The following is a 13,572-nucleotide window of genomic DNA, read 5'->3' on the forward strand; positions in this document are numbered from 1 at the left end:
ATAAAATTATAAATTTCATGCTGTATTTCCAAACAAAGCACCAAAACGGAGCAATATAATAGATAACATAAGAATTAAAAAATCCAGTGCCGTATTTGCAAACAAAGCACCAAAACGGAGCACTATAATAGGAAACATAAAAATTAGAAATTTCATGCTGTATTTCCAAACAAAGCACCAAAACGGAGCAATATAATAGATAACATAAGAATTAAAAAATCCCGTGCCGTATTTGCAAACAAAGCACCAGAACGGAGCACTATAATAGGAAACATGAGAATTAGAAATTTCATGCTGTATTTCCAAACAAAGCACCAAAACGGAGCAATATAATAGATAACATAAGAAGTTAAAAAATCCCACGCCGTATTTGCAAACAAAGCACCAAAACGGAGCACTATAATAGGAAACATAAAATTAGAAATTTCATGATGTATTTCCAAACAAAGCACCAAAACGGAGCACTATAATAGATAACATAAGAATTGGAAATTCCATGCCGTATTTGCAAACAAAGCACCAAAACGGAGCACTATAATAGGAAACATAAAATTAGAAATTTCATGATGTATTTCCAAACAAAGCACCAAAACGGAGGAATATAATAGATAGCATAAAGAAAATAAAAAAAATCCCATGCCGTATTTGCAAACAAAGCACCAAAACGGAGCACTATAATAGGAAACATAAGAAGTAGAAATTTCATGCTGTATTTCCAAACAAAGCACCAAAACGGAGCAATATAATAGATAACACAAGAATTTAAAAAAATCCCATGCCGTATTTGTAAACAAAGCACCAAAACGGAGCACTATAATAGGAAACATAAGAATTAGAAATTTCATGCTGTATTTCCAAACAAAGCACCAAAACGGAGCACTATAATAGATAACATAAGAATTAAAAATTCCATGCCGTATTTGCAAACAAAGCACCAAAACGGAGCACTATAATAGGAAACATAAGAATTAGAAATTTCATGCTGTATTTCCAAACAAAGCACCAAAACGGAGCAATATAATAGATAACATAAGAATTTAAAAAATCCCATGCCGTATTTCCAAACAAAGCACCAAAACGGAGCACTATAATAGGAAACATAAAATTAGAAATTCCATGCCGTATTTGCAAACAAAGCACCAAAACGGAGCACTATAATAGGAAACATAAGAATTATAAATTTCATGCTGTATTTCCAAACAAAGCACCAAAACGGAGCAATATAATAGATAACATAAGAATTAAAAAAATCCAGTGCCGTATTTGCAAACAAAGCACCAAAACGGAGCACTATAATAGGAAACATAATAATTAGAAATTTCATGCTGTATTTCCAAACAAAGCACCAAAACGGAGCAATATAATAGATAACATAAGAATAAAAAAAATCCCGTGCCGTATTTGCAAACAAAGCACCAGAACGGAGCACTATAATAGGAAACATGAGAATTAGAAATTTCATGCTGTATTTCCAAACAAAGCACCAAAACGGAGCAATATAATAGATAACATAAGAATTTAAAAATCCCATGCCGTATTTGCAAACAAAGCACCAAAACGGAGCACTATAATAGGAAACATAAAATTAGAAATTTCATGATGTATTTCCAAACAAAGTAGCAAAGCGGAGCACTATTATAGATAACATAAGCATTAAAAATTCCATGCCGTATTTGCAAACAAAGCACCAAAACGGAGCACTATAATAGGAAACATAAAATTAGAAATTTCATGCTGTATTTCCAAACAAAGCACCAAAACGGAGCAATATAATAGATAACATAAGAATTAAAAAAATCCCATGCCGTATTTGCAAACAAAGCACCAAAACGGAGCACTATAATAGGAAACATAAGAATTAGAAATTTCATGCTGTATTTCCAAACAAAGCACCAAAACGGAGCAATATAATAGATAACACAAGAATTTAAAAAATCCCATGCCGTATTTGTAAACAAAGCACCAAAACGGAGCACTATAATAGGCAACATAAGAATTAGAAATTTCATGCTGTATTTCCAAACAAAGCACCAAAACGGAGCACTATAATAGATAACATAAAATTAAAAATTCCATGCCGTATTTGCAAACAAAGCACCAAAACGGAGCACTATAATAGGAAACATAAGAATTAGAAATTTCATGCTGTATTTCCAAACAAAGCACCAAAACGGAGCAATATATTAGATAACATAAGAATTTAAAAAAATCCCATGCCGTATTTGCAAACAAAGCACCAAAACGGAGCACTATAATAGGAATCATAACAATTAAAAATCCCATGCCGTATTTGCAAACAAAGCACCAAAACGGAGCACTATAATAGGAAACATAAGAATTATAAATTTCATGCTGTATTTCCAAACAAAGCACCAAAACGGAGCAATATAATAGATAACATAAGAATTTAAAAAATCCCGTGCCGTATTTGCAAACAAAGCACCAAAACGGAGCACTATAATAGGAAACATAAGAATTAGAAATTTCATGCTGTATTTCCAAACAAAGCACCAAAACGGAGCAATATAATAGATAACATAAGAATTAAAAAAATCCCATGCCGTATTTGCAAACAAAGCACCAAAACGGAGCACTATAATAGGAAACATAAGAATTAAAAATTCCATGCCGTATTTGCAAACAAAGCACCAAAACGGAGCACTATAATAGGAAACATAAGAATTATAAATTTCATGCTGTATTTCCAAACAAAGCACCAAAACGGAGCAATATAATAGATAACATAAGAATTAAAAAAATCCCGTGCCGTATTTGCGAACAAAGCACAAAAACGGAGCACTATAATAGGAAACATAAGAATTAGAAATTTCATGCTGTATTTCCAAACAAAGCACCAAAACGGAGCAATATAATAGATAACATAAGAATTAAAAAATCCCATGCCGTATTTGCAAACAAAGCACCAAAACGTAGCACTATAATAGGAAACATAAGAATTAGAAATTTCATGATATATTTCCAAACAAAGCACCAAAACGGAGCACTATAATAGATAACATAAGAATTAAAAATTCCATGCCGTATTTGCAAACAAAGCACCAAAAGGGAGCACTATAATAGGAAACATAAGAATTAGAAATTTCATGCTGTATTTCCAAACAAAGCACCAAAACGGAGCAATATAATAGATAACATAAGAATTTAAAAAATACCATGCCGTATTTGCAAACAAAGCACCAAAACGGAGCACTATAATAGGAAACATAAAATTAGAAATTTCATGCTGTATTTCCAAACAAAGCACCAAAACGGAGCAATATAATAGATAACATAAGAATTTAAAAAAATCCCATGCCGTATTTGCAAACAAAGCACCAAAACGGAGCACTATAATAGGAAACATAAGAATTAAAATTCCATGCCGTATTTGCAAACAAAGCACCAAAACGGAGCACTATAATAGGAAACATAAAATTATAAATTTCATGCTGTATTTCCAAACAAAGCACCAAAACGGAGCAATATAATAGATAACATAAGAATTAAAAAAATCCCGTGCCGTATTTGCGAACAAAGCACAAAAACGGAGCACTATAATAGGAAACATAAGAATTAGAAATTTCATGCTGTATTTCCAAACAAAGCACCAAAACGGAGCAATATGTGACCGTACAGCACGAATGAGCCGTAAATGTCCTCAATTGTATTCCGAGTTACAGTGTAAAATGGGCATGAAGGTCGTATTCATAGGTACCTCAATTTGGTGCTACGTGTACCTCATTTAATGAGATACACGTAGCACCAAATTGAAATACCTATGAATATGACCTTCATGCCCATTTTACACTGTAACTCAGAATACAATTGAGGACATTTACGGCTCATTCGTGCTGTACGGTCACATATAATAGATAACATAAGAATTAAAAAAATCCCATGCCGTATTTGCAAACAAAGCACCAAAACGTAGCACTATAATAGGAAACATAAGAATTAGAAATTTCATGATATATTTCCAAACAAAGCACCAAAACGGAGCACTATAATAGATAATATAAAATTAAAAATTCCATGCCGTATTTGCAAACAAAGCACCAAAAGGGAGCACTATAATAGGAAACATAAAATTAGAAATTTCATGCTGTATTTCCAAACAAAGCACCAAAAAGGAGCAATATAATAGATAACATAAGAATTTAAAAAATCCCATGCCGTATTTGCAAACAAAGCACCAAAACGGAGCACTATAATAGGAAACATAAGAATTAGAAATTTCATGCTGTATTTCCAAACAAAGCACCAAAACGGAGCAATATAATAGATAACACAAGAATTAAAAAAATCCCATGCCGTATTTGTAAACAAAAGCACCAAAACGGAGCACTATAATAGGAAACATAAAATTAGAAATTTCATGCTGTATTTCCAAACAAAGCACCAAAACGGAGCACTATAATAGGAAACATAAGAATTAGAAATTTCATGCTGTATTTCCAAACAAAGCACCAAAACGGAGCACTATAATAGGAAACATAAGAATTAGAAATTCCATGCCGTATTTGCAAACAAAGCACCAAAACGGAGCACTATAGTAGGAAACATAAGAATTATAAATTTCATGCTGTATTTCCAAACAAAGCACCAAAACGGAGCAATATAATAGATAACATAAGAATTAAAAAAATCCAGTGCCGTATTTGCAAACAAAGCACCAAAACGGAGCACTATAATAGGAAACATAAGAATTAGAAATTTCATGCTGTATTTCCAAACAAAGCACCAAAACGGAGCAATATAATAGATAACATAAGAATTAAAAAATCCCGTGCCGTATTTGCAAACAAAGCACCAGAACGGAGCACTATAATAGGAAACATGAGAATTAGAAATTTCATGCTGTATTTCCAAACAAAGCACCAAAACGGAGCAATATAATAGATAACATAAGAATTAAAAAAATCCCATGCCGTATTTGCAAACAAAGCACCAAAACGGAGCACTATAATAGGAAACATAAGAATTAGAAATTTCATGATGTATTTCCAAACAAAGCAGCAAAACGGAGCACTATAATAGATAACATAAGAATTAAAAAAATCCCGTGCCGTATTTGCAAACAAAGCACCAGAACGGAGCACTATAATAGGAAACATAAGAATTAGAAATTTCATGCTGTATTTCCAAACAAAGCACCAAAACGGAGCAATATAATAGATAACATAAGAATTAAAAAATCCCATGCCGTATTTGCAAACAAAGCACCAAAACGGAGCACTATAATAGGAAACATAAGAATTAGAAATTTCATGCTGTATTTCCAAACAAAGCACCAAAACGGAGCAATATAATAGATAACACAAGAATTTAAAAAAATCCCATGCCGTATTTGTAAACAAAGCACCAAAACGGAGCACTATAATAGGAAACATAAGAATTAGAAATTTCATGCTGTATTTCCAAACAAAGCACCAAAACGGAGCACTATAATAGATAACATAAGAATTAAAAATTCCATGCCGTATTTGCAAACAAAGCACCAAAACGGAGCACTATAATAGGAAACATAAGAATTAGAAATTTCATGCTGTATTTCCAAACAAAGCACCAAAACGGAGCAATATATTAGATAACATAAGAATTTAAAAAATCCCATGCCGTATTTGCAAACAAAGCACCAAAACGGAGCACTATAATAGGAAACATAAGAATTAAAATTCCATGCCGTATTTGCAAACAAAGCACCAAAACGGAGCACTATAATAGGAAACATAAAATTATAAATTTCATGCTGTATTTCCAAACAAAGCACCAAAACGGAGCAATATAATAGATAACATAAGAATTTAAAAATCCCGTGCCGTATTTGCAAACAAAGCACCAAAACGGAGCACTATAATAGGAAACATAAAAATTATAAATTTCATGCTGTATTTCCAAACAAAGCACCAAAACGGAGCAATATAATAGATAACATAAGAATTAAAAAAATCCCGTGCCGTATTTGCAAACAAAGCACCAGAACGGAGCACTATAATAGGAAACATGAGAATTAGAAATTTCATGCTGTATTTCCAAACAAAGCACCAAAACGGAGCAATATAATAGATAACATAAGAATTTAAAAAATCCCATGCCGTATTTGCAAACAAAGCACCAAAACGGAGCACTATAATAGGAAACATAAGAATTAGAAATTTCATGATGTATTTCCAAACAAAGCAGCAAAACGGAGCACTATAATAGATAACATAAGAATTAAAAATTCCATGCCGTATTTGCAAACAAAGCACCAAAACGGAGCACTATAATAGGAAACATAAGAATTAGAAATTTCATGCTGTATTTCCAAACAAAGCACCAAAACGGAGCAATATAATAGATAACATAATAATTTAAAAAAATCCCATGCCGTATTTGCAAACAAAGCACCAAAACGGAGCACTATAATAGGTAACATAAGAATTAAAAATTTCATGCTGTATTTCCAAACAAAGCACCAAAACGGAGCAATATAATAGATAACACAAGAATTTAAAAAAATCCCATGCCGTATTTGTAAACAAAGCACCAAAACGGAGCACTATAATAGGATAACAGAAGACTCAGAAATAACATGCCGGAATCCCAAACAAAGCACCAAAACGGAGCACTATAATAGATAACATAAAATTAAAAATTCCATGCCGTATTTGCAAACAAAGCACCAAAACGGAGCACTATAATAGGAAACATAAAATTAGAAATTTCATGCTGTATTTCCAAACAAAGCACCAAAACGGAGCAATATATTAGATAACATAAGAATTTAAAAAATCCCATGCCGTATTTGCAAACAAAGCACCAAAACGGAGCACTATAATAGGAAACATAAAATTAAAAATTCCATGCCGTATTTGCAAACAAAGCACCAAAACGGAGCACTATAATAGGAAACATAAAATTATAAATTTCATGCTGTATTTCCAAACAAAGCACCAAAACGGAGCAATATAATAGATAACATAAGAATTTAAAAAATTCCATGCCGTATTTGCAAACAAAGCACCAAAACGGAGCACTATAATAGGAAACATAAGAATTATAAATTTCATGCTGTATTTCCAAACAAAGCACCAAAACGGAGCAATATAATAGATAACATAAAATTTAAAAATCCCGTGCCGTATTTGCAAACAAAGCACCAAAACGGAGCACTATAATAGGAAACATAAAATTAGAAATTTCATGCTGTATTTCCAAACAAAGCACCAAAACGGAGCAATATAATAGATAACATAAGAATTTAAAAAAATCCCATGCCGTATTTGCAAACAAAGCACCAAAACGGAGCACTATAATAGGAAACATAAAATTAAAAATTCCATGCCGTATTTGCAAACAAAGCACCAAAACGGAGCACTATAATAGGAAACATAAAATTATAAATTTCATGCTGTATTTCCAAACAAAGCACCAAAACGGAGCAATATAATAGATAACATAAAATTAAAAAATCCCGTGCCGTATTTGCGAACAAAGCACAAAAACGGAGCACTATAATAGGAAACATAAAATTAGAAATTTCATGCTGTATTTCCAAACAAAGCACCAAAACGGAGCAATATAATAGATAACCTAAGAAGTAAAAATACCATGCCGTATTTGCAAACAAAGCACCAAAACGTAGCACTATAATAGGAAACATAAAATTAGAAATTTCATGATATATTTCCAAACAAAGCACCAAAACGGAGCACTATAATAGATAATATAAGAATTAAAAATTCCATGCCGTATTTGCAAACAAAGCACCAAAAGGGAGCACTATAATAGGAAACATAAGAATTAGAAATTTCATGCTGTATTTCCAAACAAAGCACCAAAACGGAGCAATATAATAGATAACATAAGAATTTAAAAATCCCATGCCGTATTTGCAAACAAAGCACCAAAACGGAGCACTATAATAGGAAACATAAAATTAGAAATTTCATGATATATTTCCAAACAAAGCACCAAAACGGAGCACTATAATAGATAACATAAAATTAAAAATTCCATGCCGTATTTGCAAACAAAGCACCAAAAGGGAGCACTATAATAGGAAACATAAAATTAGAAATTTCATGCTGTATTTCCAAACAAAGCACCAAAACGGAGCAATATAATAGATAACATAAGAATTTAAAAATCCCATGCCGTATTTGCAAACAAAGCACCAAAACGGAGCACTATAATAGGAAACATAAGAATTAGAAATTTCATGCTGTATTTCCAAACAAAGCACCAAAACGGAGCAATATAATAGATAACACAAGAATTAAAAAATCCCATGCCGTATTTGTAAACAAAAGCACCAAAACGGAGCACTATAATAGGAAACATAAGAATTAGAAATTCCATGCCGTATTTGCAAACAAAGCACCAAAACGGAGCACTATAATAGGAAACATAAAATTATAAATTTCATGATGTATTTCCAAACAAAGCAGCAAAACGGAGCACTATAATAGATAACATAAAATTAAAAATTCCATGCCGTATTTGCAAACAAAGCACCAAAACGGAGCACTATAATAGGAAACATAAGAATTAGAAATTTCATGCTGTATTTCCAAACAAAGCACCAAAACGGAGCAATATAATAGATAACATAAAATTTTAAAAAATCCCATGCCGTATTTGCAAACAAAGCACCAAAACGGAGCACTATAATAGGAAACATAAAATTAGAAATTTCATGCTGTATTTCCAAACAAAGCACCAAAACGGAGCAATATAATAGATAACACAAGAATTTAAAAAATCCCATGCCGTATTTGTAAACAAAGCACCAAAACGGAGCACTATAATAGGAAACATAAAATTAGAAATTTCATGCTGTATTTCCAAACAAAGCACCAAAACGGAGCACTATAATAGATAACATAAAATTAAAAATTCCATGCCGTATTTGCAAACAAAGCACCAAAACGGAGCACTATAATAGGAAACATAAAATTAGAAATTTCATGCTGTATTTCCAAACAAAGCACCAAAACGGAGCAATATATTAGATAACATAAGAATTAAAAAAATCCCATGCCGTATTTGCAAACAAAGCACCAAAACGGAGCACTATAATAGGAAACATAAAATTAAAAATTCCATGCCGTATTTGCAAACAAAGCACCAAAACGGAGCACTATAATAGGAAACATAAGAATTATAAATTTCATGCTGTATTTCCAAACAAAGCACCAAAACGGAGCAATATAATAGATAACATAAGAATTTAAAAAATTCCATGCCGTATTTGCAAACAAAGCACCAAAACGGAGCACTATAATAGGAAACATAAAATTATAAATTTCATGCTGTATTTCCAAACAAAGCACCAAAACGGAGCAATATAATAGATAACATAAGAATTTAAAAATCCCGTGCCGTATTTGCAAACAAAGCACCAAAACGGAGCACTATAATAGGAAACATAAAATTAGAAATTTCATGCTGTATTTCCAAACAAAGCACCAAAACGGAGCAATATAATAGATAACATAAGAATTTAAAAAATCCCATGCCGTATTTGCAAACAAAGCACCAAAACGGAGCACTATAATAGGAAACATAAGAATTAAAAATTCCATGCCGTATTTGCAAACAAAGCACCAAAACGGAGCACTATAATAGGAAACAAAAGAAAGAGAAAGTGCATGCTGTATTTCCAAACAAAGCACCAAAACGGAGCAATATAATAGATAACATAAGAATTTAAAAAATCCCGTGCCGTATTTGCGAACAAAGCACAAAAACGGAGCACTATAATAGGAAACATAAAATTAGAAATTTCATGCTGTATTTCCAAACAAAGCACCAAAACGGAGCAATATAATAGATAACATAAGAATTAAAAAAATCCCATGCCGTATTTGCAAACAAAGCACCAAAACGTAGCACTATAATAGGAAACATAAAATTAGAAATTTCATGATATATTTCCAAACAAAGCACCAAAACGGAGCACTATAATAGATAACATAAGAATTAAAAATTCCATGCCGTATTTGCAAACAAAGCACCAAAAGGGAGCACTATAATAGGAAACATAAGAATCAGAGATTTCATGCTGTATTTCCAAACAAAGCACCAAAACGGAGCAATATAATAGATAACATAAGAATTTAAAAATCCCATGCCGTATTTGCAAACAAAGCACCAAAACGGAGCACTATAATAGGAAACATAAAATTAGAAATTTCATGATATATTTCCAAACAAAGCACCAAAACGGAGCACTATAATAGATAACATAAGAATTAAAAATTCCATGCCGTATTTGCAAACAAAGCACCAAAAGGGAGCACTATAATAGGAAACATAAAATTAGAAATTTCATGCTGTATTTCCAAACAAAGCACCAAAACGGAGCAATATAATAGATAACATAAGAATTTAAAAAATCCCATGCCGTATTTGCAAACAAAGCACCAAAACGGAGCACTATAATAGGAAACATAAGAATTAGAAATTTCATGCTGTATTTCCAAACAAAGCACCAAAACGGAGCAATATAATAGATAACACAAGAATTAAAAAAATCCCATGCCGTATTTGTAAACAAAAGCACCAAAACGGAGCACTATAATAGGAAACATAAGAATTAGAAATTTCATGCTGTATTTCCAAACAAAGCACCAAAACGGAGCACTATAATAGGAAACATAAAATTAGAAATTTCATGCTGTATTTCCAAACAAAGCACCAAAACGGAGCACTATAATAGGAAACAAAAGAATTACAAACCCATGCCGTATTTGCAAACAAAGCACCAAAACGGAGCACTATAATAGGAAACATAAGAATTATAAATTTCATGCTGTATTTCCAAACAAAGCACCAAAACGGAGCAATATAATAGATAACATAAGAATTAAAAAATCCAGTGCCGTATTTGCAAACAAAGCACCAAAACGGAGCACTATAATAGGAAACATAAGAATTAGAAATTTCATGCTGTATTTCCAAACAAAGCACCAAAACGGAGCAATATAATAGATAACATAAGAATTAAAAAAATCCCGTGCCGTATTTGCAAACAAAGCACCAGAACGGAGCACTATAATAGGAAACATGAGAATTAGAAATTTCATGCTGTATTTCCAAACAAAGCACCAAAACGGAGCAATATAATAGATAACATAAGAATTTAAAAATCCCATGCCGTATTTGCAAACAAAGCACCAAAACGGAGCACTATAATAGGAAACATAAAATTAGAAATTTCATGATGTATTTCCAAACAAAGCAGCAAAACGGAGCACTATAATAGATAACATAAAATTAAAAAATCCCGTGCCGTATTTGCAAACAAAGCACCAGAACGGAGCACTATAATAGGAAACATAAAATTAGAAATTTCATGCTGTATTTCCAAACAAAGCACCAAAACGGAGCAATATAATAGATAACATAAAATTAAAAAAAATCCCATGCCGTATTTGCAAACAAAGCACCAAAACGGAGCACTATAATAGGAAACATAAGAATTAGAAATTTCATGCTGTATTTCCAAACAAAGCACCAAAACGGAGCAATATAATAGATAACACAAGAATTTAAAAAAATCCCATGCCGTATTTGTAAACAAAGCACCAAAACGGAGCACTATAATAGGAAACATAAAATTAGAAATTTCATGCTGTATTTCCAAACAAAGCACCAAAACGGAGCACTATAATAGATAACATAAAATTAAAAATTCCATGCCGTATTTGCAAACAAAGCACCAAAACGGAGCACTATAATAGGAAACATAAAATTAGAAATTTCATGCTGTATTTCCAAACAAAGCACCAAAACGGAGCAATATATTAGATAACATAAGAATTTAAAAAATCCCATGCCGTATTTGCAAACAAAGCACCAAAACGGAGCACTATAATAGGAAACAAAAGAATTAAAAATTCCATGCCGTATTTGCAAACAAAGCACCAAAACGGAGCACTATAATAGGAAACATAAAATTATAAATTTCATGCTGTATTTCCAAACAAAGCACCAAAACGGAGCAATATAATAGATAACATAAGAATTTAAAAATTCCATGCCGTATTTGCAAACAAAGCACCAAAACGGAGCACTATAATAGGAAACATAAGAATTATAAATTTCATGCTGTATTTCCAAACAAAGCACCAAAACGGAGCAATATAATAGATAACATACGAATTAAAAAAATCCCGTGCCGTATTTGCAAACAAAGCACCAAAACGGAGCACTATAATAGGAAACATAAGAATTAGAAATTTCATGCTGTATTTCCAAACAAAGCACCAAAACGGAGCAATATAATAGATAACATAAGAATTTAAAAAAAATCCCATGCCGTATTTGCAAACAAAGCACCAAAACGGAGCACTATAATAGGAAACATAAGAATTAAAAATTCCATGCCGTATTTGCAAACAAAGCACCAAAACGGAGCACTATAATAGGAAACATAAGAATTATAAATTTCATGCTGTATTTCCAAACAAAGCACCAAAACGGAGCAATATAATAGATAACATAAGAATTAAAAAAATCCCGTGCCGTATTTGCGAACAAAGCACAAAAACGGAGCACTATAATAGGAAACATAAAATTAGAAATTTCATGCTGTATTTCCAAACAAAGCACCAAAACGGAGCAATATAATAGATAACATAAAATTAAAAAATCCCATGCCGTATTTGCAAACAAAGCACCAAAACGTAGCACTATAATAGGAAACATAAAATTAGAAATTTCATGATATATTTCCAAACAAAGCACCAAAACGGAGCACTATAATAGATAACATAAGAATTAAAAATTCCATGCCGTATTTGCAAACAAAGCACCAAAAGGGAGCACTATAATAGGAAACATAAGAATTAGAAATTTCATGCTGTATTTCCAAACAAAGCACCAAAACGGAGCAATATAATAGATAACATAAGAATTTAAAAAATCCCATGCCGTATTTGCAAACAAAGCACCAAAACGGAGCACTATAATAGGAAACATAAGAATTAGAAATTTCATGATATATTTCCAAACAAAGCACCAAAACGGAGCACTATAATAGATAACATAAGAATTAAAAATTCCATGCCGTATTTGCAAACAAAGCACCAAAAGGAGCACTATAATAGGAAACAAAAGAATTAGAAATTTCATGCTGTATTTCCAAACAAAGCACCAAAACGGAGCAATATAATAGATAACATAAGAATTTAAAAATCCCATGCCGTATTTGCAAACAAAGCACCAAAACGGAGCACTATAATAGGAAACATAAGAATTAGAAATTTCATGCTGTATTTCCAAACAAAGCACCAAAACGGAGCAATATAATAGATAACACAAGAATTAAAAAAATCCCATGCCGTATTTGTAAACAAAAGCACCAAAACGGAGCACTATAATAGGAAACATAAGAATTAGAAATTTCATGCTGTATTTCCAAACAAAGCACCAAAACGGAGCACTATAATAGGAAACATAAGAATTAGAAATTTCATGCTGTATTTCCAAACAAAGCACCAAAACGGAGCACTATAATAGGAAACATAAGAATTAGAAATTCCATGCCGTATTTGCAAACAAAGCACCAAAACGGAGCACTAT

Source organism: Amphiura filiformis, chromosome 12, assembly GCF_039555335.1.
Source record: "Amphiura filiformis chromosome 12, Afil_fr2py, whole genome shotgun sequence".
NCBI lineage: Eukaryota > Metazoa > Echinodermata > Ophiuroidea > Amphilepidida > Amphiuridae > Amphiura > Amphiura filiformis.